At 45.1% G+C, this 16,450-nt stretch overlaps 1 pseudogene; it reads left to right on the plus strand.

Annotated features, from left to right (window-relative positions):
• Window positions 1-8,169: 8,169 nt before the first annotated feature.
• Window positions 8,170-14,996, plus strand: LOC123067291 (glyceraldehyde-3-phosphate dehydrogenase 1, cytosolic-like; annotated as a pseudogene).
• The last annotated feature ends 1,454 nt before the right edge of the window (window positions 14,997-16,450 follow it).

Here is a 16,450-nt window from a genome sequence, read left to right on the forward strand (position 1 = left end):
CGAACAGATAACGTTGAGCGGGGGAGCATCTCAGTGACCGTTGGGCCGAGCGGATCGGGCCCGGCAGAGCCTGGCGTGCGTGCGCACAGCCGTCGAGAGGGGGGGATGGGCTGCATGCGAGAGGGTCAATGACATGTGGGCCGTCCCTGTCGCATGCATGCCATGCAACGTCGCAGCCTAGCTATTCTGTCCCATGCACGCATCGACGCAGTAAAGCACGGCAGGGGCGCGGGCTTGCATGCACGCATCGACGCATTAAAGCACGGCAGGGGCGCAACGTATAGGTACGTCGCATCCTAGCTATTTTAACAAATGCATGTTTGAACCTGAGACACGGGACGGACGCGTCGGTGGTGCAGCTCCTTTTTCAGTGTCACGCGCGGATGAACGGTCCTGTTTCCCACGCTGCGTCACCGCCGATGCAAGTGCATGAAACGATGCACCTCGCCTGTGTCGCCGGTGCCTCTTTGGATGCTCTGCCTGCCGTTTTTGAATTAATGCCCGCAATTACTCTATGCCAGTACGAACGGAGAAGAGAAAACAATCGAGAAGACACCGTGTACACATTGACCACGGCTGCAACGCGGCTATAAAAGGGCACCATTTCCTCATCCCTCGCACACTCATCTCCCCCATCTCTCAAGTCTCCTCTGCTTCTTCTTTTCGAGCCAAATCCACCACTCAAGCCACCATGCAGTTCAATGGCCCTACCTACCGTCGCCCTCGCACCATGCCGGAGAGGGAGTACCCGGCCGGAGTCATCGTCGAGAATAGCCTGAGGGTGTGGGCCATCTCAAGGTGGAGGGGCCCTAGAGAGTTGGCTCGCTTCTTCCTCCAAGCCGGCTACCGCCACCTCCCTCCGGGCACTCCGCCCATGTTCCACCTCCATGAGCAGTACAATGGCAACGCCAACGGCCTCGTCATCGTCCTCCACGTCACCTTCACCAACCCTACGACGCTCACCACCTCCTCGGCCAGGTGTTCTGGTGTGGATGCGAGTTTATCGCGTTCACGACCTACAACATCTTCACCAACTTCCACCACATCTTCCCTCACCCCAACGGCATGCACACCCTCCCCTACCAGATGCCGGAGAACGACGAGTGAGGGGCACCGGCTAAGGAGGAGGGTCCAAGGAGTTGTTCGAGTGCGAGTCTTTCTATCTATCTAGCTTGTGTTTGTGTTGGTTCGGGCGTGTGTGCCCGTGTCTTCTATCTATCTAGTTTTATGTTTTATGAACTATATGTTGTAAGGGGATGCCCCTCTATATGTTCTATCTATCCATGCTACTAGGGTACCCGATGCCCCTCTATCGTGCTATCTATTAATGTTTTTTTGGGCTAGTGCTATCTTTTTTTTATTTGTGCTATGGTGTTTTCAAAGTTTCTCCATTGCATTTTATTAATGTGGCCATGTGAACTAAAAAATGCACTAAAACATGATCCAATCATATAAGTTGTTGTTAGCACGTGTCTAGTTAATTATCTTCCTTTTATGTTTTATGCACTATATGTTGTAAGGGGATGCCCCTCTATGTTGTAAGGAGATGCTACTAGGGGCACGCTAGATGTCTTCTTTTTTTGAAAGTGGCACAACCTTTTTCGGTTGAAACACACGAGTAAAAACTTTGAAAACACCATAGCACAAATCAAAAAAATAAATAAAAATGGTGCTTGGTTGAAATAAACTAGAACCAAACAATTGCAACTTTTTTGGTTCACAAAGACTGCAAGTTAGACTGCTAACTAGAACCAACCTTTTGTTTTAGCCGAAACAGCACGGGACCCTACAATCGGACACGATAGCTTATGCATAAAAATAGCTCAAATAATTATCAGATGAGTTATCTAAAAAAAGGTGAAGGCAGGAAACTTAACATTTGTGAAATAACCTAAAGCAGAAAAGATATATCGATGTCAATGACCGTTTGCACTTTTTTTTGCATTAACTACACTTCTTTTATCAATGGGCCTGGATATGTTCTATTCGGCCCTGCCTAACTTCTATATGGGCCTGGCCTTTTCGGGCAACTCTGGACGAACATTTTTTTTCCTTTTCTCCCTCTACCACTGAAACTGAAACTGAAACTGATGACGAACTGAAGAACTGAAAAAACGAAACAGAGTGGAGAAGACATGCCGAATTCGTACAGCGCAACACTTTTATTCAAATGTACATATCATTACGATTACAAATGATGCCCAATCTATTCACTTACGACTAATTATCATCACATAAACAAATGCGAGAGCAATTACACAAACATAAAAAAGTCCGGCCCTCAAATTGCCCTGCTTCTGCAATTCGATGAGTTTCTTCATCTGCTTGTTCAACTTCTTCAGCTCTGTCGTCACTCCTGCATCCCCCACAGTAGCACCCATGGAAGGGCGGGCGCCCCCAATGGAATTGCCAGATCCAGATGTGCCCGATCCAAACTTGCCCAACTTCTCCGCCTCCAATGATAAATCGAGCTCCCCTGATGCACCCTCCAGTTGAATCCGCTCTATGTACTCATCTAGCCACTCAAAATGGGTGCATTGCTTCAATTTCTGAAATAGGAAAGATGAACCCTAAATCCCAAATCCGATGGGGAAAAATGGGAAATTTTGAAATTGGGAGACAAAAACCAAAATTGGCATATTGAGAAGTAAAATCTCACCTTTCCCTGCTCTGGTTTGCTCTCGCATTTCACGAATTCCCGCCCAAGGTTGCCATTCTTGTCGGTCGTTGTGACTAGCCGCTTCAGGGGTGCGATACGTGGGCATGCAGGGCACCTTGTCATGGGCACTGCTCCATAGCGCGGCCGGAGGCTGAAGCGGAGCTCAACATTGCCAGGTCGCGGCCCGGAACGGCGTTGCTGCCCATCGTCGCCGGAGAAGAAGAACAACAACGGTCGGGGAGGGGCGCCCGTCGGGGAGGGGGGGAGGATGGGCTCGGGTGCTGCACGGCTCGGGGCACGGCTCGGTGTCCTCTTGTACCAATGCTGACCTGGATAAATTAGTGGGTCCCACGCTGTGGGTCCCGCTCACCTGACCAATGCTGAGTTGGATAAGTTAGTGGGTCCCACGCTGTGGGTCCCGCTCACCTGATTCGAGTTTTAAACATGTGTCTTTGGATTAGGCAGCAGTGTCGCATGGGAGCTATTTTTTCCAACGCAGATGTCGCATGCGAGCTATTACAACCAACTACGTCGCATCAGAGACAGTTCACACCAACGACATCGCATGGGAGCTATTCGCCCATGTGCCTGTGGTTGACTAGTAGAGCTTCCAGCTTGCTTGTGTTCGTGCAGCTGGCTAGCTGTGTTGCCGGCGTGCTAGCTGTGTTCGTGCGTACGACTTCAATGTGCATGGATGGGCGTCGGCGACTGCAAGAACGGCGATGGCGCCGAGGCCGGCTGCCGGCGAGGCACCTGGAACGGCGCGAAGGCTCGGCTGCATCACGACATCTCCGTGTACGGCGGCTGGCATCCCTGGCCGCCATACACCTCACGGAGCAGACGGGCATGCTGAACGGGGGCGCGGCGCTCACGTACAGCCGGCGTGGTGTGGTTGGCTGCGGACGAGCAGGCGCGCGCTGGCGTGGAACACCTTCTCGCCCGTTTGCTACAGTGCGTGGCGGTCAAACCGGGCCACGTGGCCAGTGCTGGTCAAAACCAGGTCCGCATCATACTCAAACCACCGGAAGTGTTATCAGGCGAAAATTATCCGGTTTGATTAGTTTAGGGACTGCGTTTTACTGGTTTAATATTTGAGGGACGATTTCTATATTTGCGAGAGAATTTAAGGATGAAAAATATACTTATCCCAAAGAAAAAAGGCACCCAACAATACATAGTACATTACTAGCCAGACCCGCGTGGTGGCATGCCGCTCCCTGTTGATACGGTATATGCTATTTTTGGCTCATGTGATGGAAAAAATAAGGGCTTCATGTGTGTAAACTTGTCGTTGTAACTCGGTGGTCACAAAAAAGCAGGCGATGCACATGAACAATTTTGAAATGATACAATTATTATCATGATGAGTGCTACGTGTTGCAAGATTGAAATTATACATTGTCATTTCTTTCTAGCAAGACACAAGCAATTATGATTAGTATGGGTTGAGGGCCGGTCTGCAGTCCCGGGGTGGATGATGCAAGGTCAGTCTAAGATCTTGTCCAGGGCCGAAGCCCCATTGCCTTCCTTGACATGGAACTGTCCCTTCTTGCCGCCACCCTCTGTCACTGCTTGTTGAATCCGGCATTAACCTCGCCGTCCGATGTTCCTTTGGCGCTTGCTCTTGCGATTGTGCCAAGATCTTCCGTTCCATCCTTCACCTTAGAAGGTCTGGTATCGTCACCACGACCCCTCTTCTTGGCGAGTCAGGTGTGTTCATCGATGGCTCCCTTGTGGATCTTCGTGAGATCTTCGACGATGATGATGAGATGGCTGGTGGGTGGGTAAAAAGTTTGAAATCCCCCAGTCGCTCCAAGATCCGATATGGCATAGAGATCAGGAGAACCTGCTCCTAAATCTGGCGAGATGCCAAACCCTAGAAAATAATCACTCCACGATTGTCAACGGGATACTCCATGTTGTCGAATCTTACGATCCTGCCTGGAGTAGAGGTCTCGACCTGGCCGAGGTGGCCAGCTGAGTTGGTGGCGAAGGTGATGCCACCCAAGACGAACATTTGCCCCAGTTCAAAGATTGCACCAAAACCGATATGAGCGTTGATCCGAACTCACATCGCACCGCAACATTCATCGAGCAGGACCTACATGGGCCACCACTATCAGAGCTAAATCCGGCAGATCCCTTGGCAGAGTATCCTAGATGGACGACTTGGCACGAGGGTAATAGGAACAAGGATTTACCCAGGTTCAGGCTCTCACGGAGGAGATATACCCTACGTCGCGCTCTTTGCTTTGTTGCGTTGGGATGTTTACAAAGTACAAGTAAAGTACCAAAGGATTGATTATATCCTACGACGAGACCCGGTTTATATCACACACAAGGGGTCCTAGGGTTACAGAACAAGGTAGGATATGTCGGCAGAGGTAGAGTCCTCCACGGTTCGGCTATATATGGATTATACTGCAAGCCTTTTGGAATCTTAATGTATCTCGTCATGGGCCACCCAACATGGCCCAGGGTGGAACCGAGTTAGGGGTCCTCATTAGGGCCCACCAAACTGGGAAGTTTCATGGTAAGAAACCCCTAAACCAGGACAACGACACTATGTCTGGAATATAAAATCACTCCTCCTGCCATACTTATTGGTCTTTGAGAATTCGCCAGCCAGGTAGTCGGATTTGGCCTGGCTGCAGATGGCGGCTCCTCTGCAATCTCAAGTTTTGCTCACATTGGTCTGGAGCTTAACTTGGTAGTACTTTCTCCATAAACCAAAGTGGGGCTTGGCGCAAAGAAAGGCCTCCTAAAGTGTGATAAAGCACACAATGTGCAGAATCAAGTTCGGAGAAAGTGACTGGAGTTGAAGGCAGTAGAAGTGAAGTAAATTGCGGAAGAAGGAACTGATTGGAAACCCTAAGCCATGGAGGAGGAAGGGAACAAAACTAGCATGCTCGTAGGGTTGCGGCAGGGGCATGACCTCCGCAAGGATGTCACCATTCTTTGTCACAATTATCGAGAGTGGGGAATGGCGAAGGTGGGCGCGCCATCGGTCAGGTGCTCTAGCTGTCTCGGTGACCGTGGAAGCCATCCACTTGCCTTTGACTTTGGTGACACCTTCTCCTTGGGCCGAGCAGCGGCGGTGCACTTCCCAGCTACGATGGGGCTTGTCATTCTTTGCCAAGCAGCAACGAGGGAAGCTCCATGCGGTGGAGCTGTGGTGGTGCGGTGATGCAGCATGGTAGTGGTGCAGAGCAGCAGCGCGAGGCGTGATAGCCATGAAGCATCCGTGCGAGGAGGAAGAAGAAGTGGATGGGGGTGAGAGTGTAACCTCTCCCCCGCTCCGTCCATTCCCCTTTATTGGTGGGTGGAAGGTGATATGATGGTAGGCAATCACTTTCGCGTGGCAGGCGAATCCTCTTGTATCCCGTTAACTCCGTTAATGCGTGGGGGAATCGAGGGGTCCGCCATTGCTGCCCGCTCGAATTGAGGCGCACACCGCCGGGTGATGGGACATGGCCTAGGTGTGCTCCACCCCAGTCCAGCATGTTTCTTTGGCCAACAATACATGTCTGACGTGTGGTCTGCCTGACCAGCTGACGAGACCAATCTGGTCTGACTGATAAGACTAGACATGTTAAATATACAAGTGTTGTGCGGGAATTTGGCCCGGAAAGGCCTACTGAGCTGGAAGCTTTTTGGCGCAAGTTGGCTATTTTCATCAACAATTCAAGATTGGAGTTGTTTGTCCAAATTTCAAAAGCAATATGACAAACGGAGACCGGTGGCCAATTGTTGCTGTTAGGTGAGCTTTGAAGAACCAGATTCAACCTCGGCAAGCTGAAGACGGTGTGTAGTCTTGTGCTGGTTGAGGTGCAACCAGGCTTGAAGAACGATTTAGTGTCTACTGGCGGTGTTACGACCCAGCAGTGCCTCACCTTGACAGTTGCCGACCCAAGTAGGCCAGCCCGAGGCACCATAGGTCATTTCTGCCCTTGGTCCAGCTCATGGATCTTGTATGACAAGACTCTGGAAGCCTTATCGTCCAAGACAAAAGAAGCCGGAGCTGTGGAGGACTCCCCTCCACCGACGTAGCCGACTAGGTTGTGTAACGCTAGAGCAGGGTAGCTTTGGCAAGAGCAATACCAAGGACGAGCAAGCCGATGACTATGATTTTGCAAGCCTGACCCTGATCCGCTTTTAATAGAATCTTTGGAAGATTATAATGACTATGATTTTGCAAGCCTGACCCTGATCCGCTTTTAATAGAATCTTTGGAGGATTATAATCTTTAGGTTTTCCCCCTATGTCACTTGTTTGATTCGTATCCCATAGGTTTTTTTATTAGGAATCATAGAATATCTAGCATAAACTCAAACCTTTTAAAAGAATAATTGCGTTTCCTGGGGTGCAACCTATAGATTCGAATTGACATGATATTTCTGTCCAGTGTGTTGAGACAATTAAATTGACAATGTGCCAATTATTACTCTCGACCCCAAACATCTAATGCATATCTGATTAGAAGCCTCCATATCATGCTTGTGTGGTAAAGTTGTGTCTCGATGGAGCCTCACACCAAGGGCCTCTTTGATTCACATGATTGTAAAAAAAATGTAGGAGTAGAATCAGAGTGCTTACCATCCTCGCTATCTTTTCTTGATTCACACTTCTTTTTCAAAAAGAAGGATTACGCCCGGTCTGTGCATCAAGCGATGCACACGGTCATTTCTTACAAAAAAAACATAGATCAGCCCAAAGCGACTTTCCCGACGAAAATCATCGCTCCACCTACAAGATTGATGATGTGCCCTAACCTCACGTCACGCACAGTAAGAAATCCGATGGCCTCACCAAGCCGCCCGCTGGCTAGCCGGGAGCACCAACCGGTCTAGCAGACCCTCAGTGTGCACCGCATGCACACGCTATGGAATCTATAACCATCTTCTTTTGCGGTCCCATCTTTAGGAGAAATCAATGCATTGATCTTGCCAGACCCTTCTGCCGTCGACACCACCACGTCGTCGGATAGCCAGCCTCCTGTGCGCCCAGCAAACGGTTTCCAGCGCCGAGACCCCGCTGCACCTTACTGCCAAGACTCACCATCATCGATGTTGTAGATGAAACGCCACTCCACCTTGATCACCGCACGAGAAGCATACTTAGACTGGGCTCTTTCACCAAGTCAAACACTTGTCCCTCCAACCGATGTATAACCGCAAAGATGATGCCCCCATGGGGCGATGACGCAGGAACATCGCCATCATCCGATTTGGAAAGCCTAAACCTGGTGTTTCCTTCGGGCACACAGGGAACACGAATCACCCCATAAAGCCTTCATTGAGGGAACGAAGCCCGTGGGCACCACCGTTGACGATTCTGACCAAGGCCAAACCAAGCTTTCATAGGCAAATTCGCGCCTATCCGCTGTTGAACCACCAGATCAACATCCTCCATCATCCAGCATGCCCATGGGTGATGTGTGCCACCGAGAAACCGCACGACTGGAGCCGCACCACTGTCAAGAACCGGCGCCCCACCTGGGTAAGCCATAGATGGCGGAGGGGCCCTCACCGCCGCTCTGCCGATGCAGGATGACACACATGTCCAGGACACCCGTGTGGATCTCCGCCGCAACGGAGGAAGGCCTCACCGCCGCCATCATCCCCTGCCCGAGCTTTGTCCTGTGGAGCTCCGGCGGCGGCGAGGAGAGGGGCGGCGGTGACTCGAAGCCTAGATTAGATCAGGAAGGAGGAGATCGGGAGGGAGGTTCGAGGAGAGGGGCGGCGGTGACTTGAAGACTAGATTAGATCAGGAAGGATGAGATCGGGAGGGAGGGGGTCGAGGAGAGGGGCGGCGGCCAGGCTTCGACACAGTGATTACAATCTTTTTAGAATCATCTGTTAAGTTGGCTAATCAATGTACGGTGATTCAAAAGGATGTAGAGCAATTGAACTTTCAATATATATATATATTTGGATTTTCTAAAAGTTGAGAGTCATGAAGTTTTGAACTCCTAAAAGTTTGTTTTGAATGCTTTCAAATTTAAAAATTCACAAGGCTATCACACAATTTATTGAATGTCTACATATGCATTTCCGAAGTTCGACAATTACAGAAAAGTTGCCAAAAAAGAGAAGAGCTAAAAAGTGTAAACTTACCCAAAAGGGTTGTCGGAATCCAACTACACAACACTCGAAACAGGCTTTCGTCTGCTTTATAAATAAAGGCACAAAACAAATAAAGTACACAGTGGAAAGATACAAGGTGGTGAAGTAACCCTCTTACAAAGCAGATCCCAGGCTACCCGGAACGCGAAGAAGGCAATGAACTAGGCTACCGAAGGAGAACCCAGGAGAAACTGAGAACAACCCCATGCAACACCCTAGGACACCTAAGCTGCTCGACAATGTCCTCAAGAGGTAGAACAGACCATCGTGTTGTCGCTGTCTAGCCACACTGGGCAAGGGTCTTCATCCGGAACTCTGATGCGGAGAGGAGATCCACAAGGACGTCTTCCCTAGCGGTCGGCTGCCCCCTCTCATAAATCTAAGCTTTTCAACATTCTTGGAATGTCTCGTTCGTCTACATAGTCCATTTAGCATGGCATGAAACACCGGTAGTAGTCTTATAAGTACCTAGTCTTGACAACTCGTAAAATGGACAATCAAGTTGATGTATCTTTTCTTTGGGAATCACTGTGAGTTTTGTGTGTCCTCCTCTGGTTTTATTTTGAAAGCAATTCTTCATTGCGTCTGACGTTTATCGGGGGAAGAACGCCCGGCGGATTCTTTAGAAAGAGGGTGTTCATAAACGGGACACGTGGTGTCCGATTTTGATGCGAGTAATCGAGTGAAAGTCTTCACAATGAGATACGTTCTAGATTCTGGTTCACCATGTTTCGCTGATGAATGAATGCGTTAGAGCATGATCTGTTGCATTGGTGGCTAATGGAAGAATTAACAAGAAGTGCATCAGATTCTAGTCACTTAATTCTTGCCGTAATTCTTGATGTATACATTTTCTGATTCGTCAATCAGCTAGTTAGCTACAGTATACCTTGATCAGGGAAAGCCGATGGTCTGCTAGTTCCCTTTTTGAACCCTTTTTATCTGAATCCCAGGAAGAAGTAGATGAGCCTAGTTTATTTAACAGGCATGCTATCTTATTAAATCAGGGGGAAATTAATGCCTGGATACCTGCTGTTTTCTTTGTCAGTGGATGTCCAGGGTGGACGCAGCGATTTGGGTGATTTACGGTTGCTGTTAGTTTTGCTTCTGCAATTTTAATGCTGTCAATTCTCTTTCCCGTTTGGTGGATCAACTAATTATTGCTTACAAATCCAGCAGGCACGAATGCTTAATTTTACAGATTTGTTTGACTGACTTCCTGAAATCTAGCTCCGTGTCTGTTTCTTGGATGTGGATCAAGTCTCCCTTTGTCGATGAGTTCTAGATTCCCTTTCACCATGTTTCGCTGATGATTGAATGCGTTAGAACATGATCTGTTGCATTGGTGGCTAATGGAAAAATTAACCAAGTGCATCAGATTCGGTCCATTAAGACGATTCTAGTCACTTAATTCAGCATTTGGGGATGTGCCGGACCCCTATCCCGTGTGCCCAGCTGACACGGTGTTCCCCGCGCTCCTGAGCTGCCCTGTGGCGCCTTCGCTGCAGGCCCAGCTTCCCGACAAAGATGCACAGGTGGACACGAGCCCAATGTACGTCAAGGGGGATCCATTTGCCAAGACGATCTACCAGGATAGTGAAGTCGGGCCCAGGAAGCGGAACCGTGATGAGGAGGATATTATACCTGTGGCAGAGCTCAACGAGGTCATCAAGAACGTGGCGGAAACTGTTTTTGACGAGCAGCATAGGAGTTTTGAGTACATGGACAGGGACTGGCTTACAAAGGGTGAGTATGAAACGTTGGAGTTCAGAAAGAAAGCTCACCCACCTCAGTTCTACGAAGTCAAGGTAGTTATCTGCTGGTCTCTTATTTCACCATCTTCTTCAAGTCTTACTGCTGCCGAAATTCATTTGCGCGTCTTTGCAGAAATCAAAGCGTGGCGGACTTAAGCTCGGACCCTGACTGGTAAAGCAACCAAATCGAGGATTGGGATCAATGGTTTGGGGCGGATCAGGAGACTTGTGGCCAGGCTTATTTTACGCAGCAAGAACATGGAACTAGTCGTCGTTAACGACCCTTTTCTGAGCGCAGATGACATTGTATGCCACCTTTATGTTTTTGTTCATAATTGAGTTACTATATTTGTTGTTTGACTTACTGTGCATCAATTGGTGAATTTGCAGGCTAGATCTCTAGAGGACATGCCTCCTGATTTATTCCCTCCCACCAAAGTTCTATCTATTTCGTATGAATCTCCATTTTGTCAATAAATTCAGTTACATTTACAGGTCACCATTTCAAGTACTAAGCCCTAACACGTCGTTTCCAATCTTAGTGAGCCTGAAAAAATACCCTGGGGCAATCTCGGCGCAGACTACGTTGTGGAGAGCACTGGAATATTCACTGACACGGATACTGCCAGCTCTCACTTGATGGTATATACCACTGTTTTTTTTGTTAAATCGAAAGCTATGTATTTAGCTGTTCAGCATGACCAAAACAGTAAATCAGTATAGTAGGGGCTGTTTCTTTTCTCAGGTTTTTATTGGTTTTAATAATCTCAAAGTTCGCGGATGTACATTTCCTATATGTATCTCGAAGTAAAGAAACATGCATTTGTCTTGTGTGCTAGGGTGGTGCCAAGAAGGTTATCATCTGTGCTCTGAGCAATTAAGCTCCCACATTTGTTTACGGTGTCAAAGGAAATATTTTGCAAACCAGTCACCCTGAGAAGCTTTGGTGATAAAATCTGAGCGCGCCCCTTAAAGAGCTACTACGCAGAATATGAAAACACGAGCATTTCTGAAATAACAAACAAAAAATCAAACATTTCTAGAAGTCGTGAATATTTCTTTTTTAAAAATAAAAAAATCTGGAATTTCCGAGTTTTTGTGAAAACGTGAATGTCTTTAGAGTTCTGAGAAAAATCCAACATGACATCGTTTTTTAACATTATTTTTTTGGAAAACCCTGTACATTTTTAAAATACTAAAGAACTTTTAAAAATGTGAATATTGTTTTGAAATGTTCGAAAAAAGTCAAAAATATTTTCGAGAAGAAAAATAAATATGAAAATAACGAACAAACAAAAAAGAAAAAAAGAAAACAATGAAAAAGAAACACAAAGCAAAATAAAAGGAAAAAAAATAAAAAGAATAAAACTGGAAACACGGTAAAATAAAAGTAGAAAACTAGAAGGTTCCCAAGTTGGGTTGGGGGTAGTTCTACGCTATCTGTAGAAATGGCTGACCCAAACTCGTCTCTCGGCCGCTTGCCTTATGCGAAACAGTGGCAATCTGAAGTATTTTGCAACTTTTCTCAAATAAAAATCTTTATTCTTCCCTTCTTTTTTCTACTTTTCTACTTTTTTGTTTTCATTCTCTTTCTTCGTCAATTCTTTTCTATTTTTTACTTTATTATTATTTTTGAAATCTTTATTTTTTTAAATATTGTTTGCAATACCAAAATAGCCATACAATGATTAAAGGCGTTCAAACCTTGCATGCATGCTTTCCATGGGCATTCCCACCTTGTTGAAAAAGTTGGGTCATTTTAATATGTCCAAAAACAGACGATATTCATCGGAGGGTGTTTGGGTAAGGCTAGAAGGGCCCATTTGAAAGCACATTGTTTTCGACGTCCCTCAAATGATCCAGATGCTTTCCACCAGCTTATGTGACCAACAATGCATCATGCCAGGTTGTTTGGATTTTTGACAAGTTTTGCATTTTCTGAAGTTTTCTTGGTGACAAGAGCCGATAAAATGATCGGAAGCGTCGCATCGTGTAAACACATCAGAACTTATTAATACCTAACATGAATGGCTCATATGTCTGTGGCAGGCTGCATAAAAAAGTTGGGGTCATTTATCCATAGTACAAAAAAAAACACCATTTGAAAAGTGTGTGTCACATCAGGCCTCACTGAGCATGTTCCTTTTCCTAATTGATTGCTTCTGTTAATTGCGATTTTGTCATTATCAATCAATATGAATATTTTCCTATGTCCTAAGCATTTATTGAAATTGGTCGACAATTTCGAAATCTCAAATTGTGTATGAAAAATTTACAAACTTGATTTTTTTTCCAAAAGTGTTACAAAATCTCAACAATTGACGAAAGTTGTAAGGCATGTACTTTTTAAAAATTTATTAATTTTTTATTAAATGCAAACATTTCTAAATTTGTGAACTAAAAATACAAAATGTGAAATGTTGTGAAATTCCAGAGAATTTTTATTGTAAACCATATTTAAAAAAAGATCTAGTATTATAAACAAAATTTTCAAATTTTTGAACAAATTCCTAAAAGAAGAATAAAGTTCAAGAAGGAGAAAAATGAATTAACAAAAAAGAGAAGAAAAACCAAAAATATATAGAACAAAAATTGCTTATGCCCTATAAAATGAAAACATGTATTCAAAAAATGTTCGTAATTCTGGAAAAAATTTTGTTTCTCAATGCTCGAAAATTTGAAATAATATTTGTGTTTGTCAGTACGCGACACATCTTCCACGAACTTGCTGGGATCGAGTCCTTGCGGTCGCCTATTTCAACGCAAATAGCCCACCGGACAGAATAAATCACTAAAAAGGGAAGTGGGAGCTCCATCCCTACCACTCCTGGCCTTTACTGGCACAAACAGTACGCCAAATCATCTGAACAGCAATAATCTGCATTTGTCTAAAAAAACAATAATTTGCATAGCCGCAAAGGTATCGTATATGATCATTTGCACAAACCAAATTCAAATATTTCAAAATAAAAATGACCGGTAGCATATTTTCTCGGGAGTAACGGAAAATCCCGTTTTGACCCGTTTCCGAAAAATTCGTCTGAGAAAAAAACCTAGTTACAGTACATCAAATATATATGATGATACATGGCGCTGCATCTGTAACACCAAAGTTCGTTTCTCCTACTGGCAAGCAACACGATCACTGCCGGTTGAGGTCCCGGGTTCGATACTTAGTAGCCTGCGTTGTTTTTTGATTTTCGGTACCCCGCTACAGGATACACTCACTAATGGGCCGGCCCATGGCGGACTTTCTCTGGGTTGTCTAGTTGCTGATAACTTTGAATTGTTTTCAGATCCTCCACACTAAATATGGCATCACAGAGTGCCAGGTAAGAATCAACCTAGTGCTGCAGAAATTGGCAGGGTAAGAATCAACCTAGTATTTATGTGTTATTATCATCTTAAAAAAACTGATATTACAGTATCTGTTCAGCAGACGTCCTGATTGTTACATTTGGTAAACTGCAGGCACTCAGTTCCGCTATTCCTGATTTAGTCGACAGGTTCCATGTGACGGTGAGCCATGATCCTCAGGTGAAACTGTCTTGTGTGGAACTGGCCGTTAGGCTTGACGAGTGTGCTGACTATGAGATGATCAAGGATTCTGTCATTTAGTCAGGTAAGTTCAATGCTCAGTTGGCTGTCTAGTGACTTTTCCTGGTCTGTTATCAAGTCATAACTGTGAATTCTCACCTGGAACTGCTATTTTCAACAAAGGATGGACATTTTTATCGGAATTTCGTAATCTTGTGTACCCCTGGTAATGTGCAATTCAGTCAAGTTGCTAGTATCTCTGTTCCCAAGTACATTTTTTACTGAAAGGTGTATTATAAATGTCTGCTGGAACTGGTGTTTTCGACAAAGGATCGGCATGTTTTTTGAAACTTTGGTAATTCCATGTACTCCTTGTCTTGTATGTATGAAAGATTGCAAGCAGAACTGCAAGCATCTTTGCTTCAAAGTGCATTATTTACTGAAATGTGTGTTGCTGTACTTTGCAGGAAGGAGTCTTCTTCGGAGGAACTTCACTATGTACTAGCTAACCTGGAGGGAGGAGTGGGGCTCAAGGCCACAGATTATTTAGGAGATTGCAGGTAACTGTGTCAATAGTCACCATGTATATCTCATCATGGGCTGGTGTGGTTTGGAGGCATTCGTTCATCAGTTGCTTGAATGGCCTTGACAAACGCAGGTCGTGCTTGTTTGATGCCAATGCTGGAGCTATGCTGGGGGACGGTTCCTTCAAGCTCTTCGCATGGTTCAACCACCAGCGCAGCTACGGGTAATTATCTTTTATCATCACGCACACATATTCTTCAGAGGAAAACGTATAAAACCCATCAACTGCGACGTTTCTGAATCGCCTCGTTCTATAACTTCTTGTGTACCTTGTGTTGCAGCCAGCGCTGCACTGACATGATTCTACACATGGCAAAGAAGTCTAGAGTTGATTGAGGAAGAGCTTCTACGACAGAAATGGGAAGAGTTTAGAAAATACGGCCCTCTGCACCCCTTGTTACCGAAATAGGCTATGTAAACACGGCCCTCTGCCCTCTGCACCCCTCTGCACCCCTTGTTACACACATGTAAATACTGCTATGTTCCTCTGCTTGTACTGACGAAGCAAATGCTTATCAGTGTTGAGTACTACACACATGAGAAGAGACGGTGAATGTTAGTCTCCTAGATAGCTAATCAGGCCATGCCAAAGGTTGCCTGTTATTTTTGCAAATATTGAGTGGAAGTCAGCAATGTGGCTGGCTGTTTGTATGAAATACAGATGCAAATGCTATGATTGCCGTGTAGAGTCTTTGTAAATTCTTCCTCATGAACTACATCGGCTGTTGGTAGTGTGCTGATGGTTAAGGTGAAGTCAATGTACAGTTTTGTTCATGTGCCAACAAGTTCTGTTCATTTGCCTTGTTTTTTGAAATTTGTACAAATTAAGACTGAATATAAAAATGTTGAAACTTGTCTTGAATTTGGTCATCTTCGCATCCGCCATACAATTTTGAAAGTTACCGCAACTCATCTTCAAACTTGGCCGAAATGATGAAAGTTTATTTATCTGGAAACTTGCCAATTTCTTGAAACCTGATAGGAACCCACATAATAATCATTATATTATACCTTTGAATAAACTAGCAAAGTGGATCATGCAAATGCGCTGGCAGACGAGTTTTTAAGTGAATGCCATTTTTTTTGTCCAACTACTTATATATATAGTGAGATTACAAACATTATAGAATCTAATTAGATATTTTATTATTCATTATTAGTATTATTGTTATTGTTATTATTACTACTACTATCACATGACTGGTATTTAAAATCAACTAGATCCCAAAGAATGAATATTAATGCAAATTTAACACTTCGAGCCCATTCCTATTCAACATTTAGATATCATTTGCAATCCAAAATGAAGTAGTTTTCTCTTGGCATCGCCATCAGTTTAATTGATGTATGTGTTAGTGTCACTCACAAGCGTGAACCCCATCAGTTCAATTGATGTGTGTGTTGGTGTCACTCACAAGCGTGAACCCATATAACCAAATTGACAGTAGTTTGCGGGTGCATGCTATGACACTACCTATGTAGGCATCTGGATATTTACAATTCAAATGGTTCAAACCTCACAAATCGTATTCAAAATATATTATTGCCTGTTGTAGCATTTCAACACATTAGCAAATCGAAATCAGATAGTCGTACCACAACGTGCAATACTTCAGCTCCATCACATCCACCAGCAATGTTTATGCCTAGAAGCATAAAACTTGGAAGAAGCAAATGGATGATGGAAGGCACGAGTAAGTCTACACAGTTGAGCTGACAAACGTGACTTGAGGAAAATAAATCACTTTTTATAGATGAATTACGACTCAACTTTTAAACTTGCAACATAA

This window comes from Triticum aestivum, chromosome 3B (assembly GCF_018294505.1).
Source record: "Triticum aestivum cultivar Chinese Spring chromosome 3B, IWGSC CS RefSeq v2.1, whole genome shotgun sequence".
Lineage (NCBI taxonomy): Eukaryota > Viridiplantae > Streptophyta > Magnoliopsida > Poales > Poaceae > Triticum > Triticum aestivum.